Source organism: Branchiostoma floridae, chromosome 8, assembly GCF_000003815.2.
Source record: "Branchiostoma floridae strain S238N-H82 chromosome 8, Bfl_VNyyK, whole genome shotgun sequence".
Classification (NCBI taxonomy): Eukaryota; Metazoa; Chordata; class Leptocardii; order Amphioxiformes; family Branchiostomatidae; genus Branchiostoma; species Branchiostoma floridae.
The window spans coordinates 21,264,426-21,265,374 of record NC_049986.1 but is presented as its reverse complement, the minus strand read 5'-3'; positions in this window follow the sequence as shown (position 1 = coordinate 21,265,374).

The following is a 949-nucleotide window of genomic DNA, read 5'->3' as shown; positions in this document are numbered from 1 at the left end:
TGGGACGATATTTCGTCTTGATAATTTGAGTAAGGACTCACAATATCTTTTTCTATTAAGACTGCCGTACGATAATAATAAAACTACAAGCCTGTACAAGTAAGTGTCCTCGTGGTCAGCCGAACTTTCGACCTTTTAATGAATTTTTTCTATCAACTCCTCCATTGCAACACTGATGACCTCATCTCCTTACAGCACATAATCACCAGCCACCAACGACCTTCATTGCACCCCGGGCAGTACTACAGCCGCACACACAGCAATTAGTTTGAACTGAATCCAACAAAAGGGCGATAAGGAACATCAAGACGCCAAACATTTTGATCTTCCATAGCTGACAGAAAAACGTGAAGAATTTTCTTCATATGATGGTGCCTATCAACCGAATCTAGCCGTAGCCACCAGATTTCCTTCTCAATGGTCATGCCAATCTATCATGTCGTATGTGCAGAATGGCTGATTTTAACCGAAGGAAGTGCCTACGGCGGCAGATCCAGAACCCAATAGATGATGATGATGATAATGGCTAACGTCCAGCCGTTAGAATTTTTCTTTACCAATCCATCGCCAATGCGGTGTTTGGGGCTGTCAAAAATAAAAATTAATTTGCTTCTAATGTACACAAACATGTAATGTAATGTGTGTACGTGCTGCGAAATGCTAATCCTGTATTAAAGCACGACACACAATACAATTAGACATGTATGGCCATATGGAACAGAGATACAACTGGCTAAAACAGGTCGGATCTAGAGAATTCCGGGTATACCTCGGACTGATACACAGGATCTGATGTAAGATTTACTATGAGATGGCAATCAAAATGCTAAGGCAGTCCTGTATCATGCTATTCTGGAAAAACTTCATTCTTACACTTAATTAGAATGTTTGAGCGTATAGGAACGGGGTATCATACGAGTAAGCAGGAAACGTCCATCTGTGTCGATCA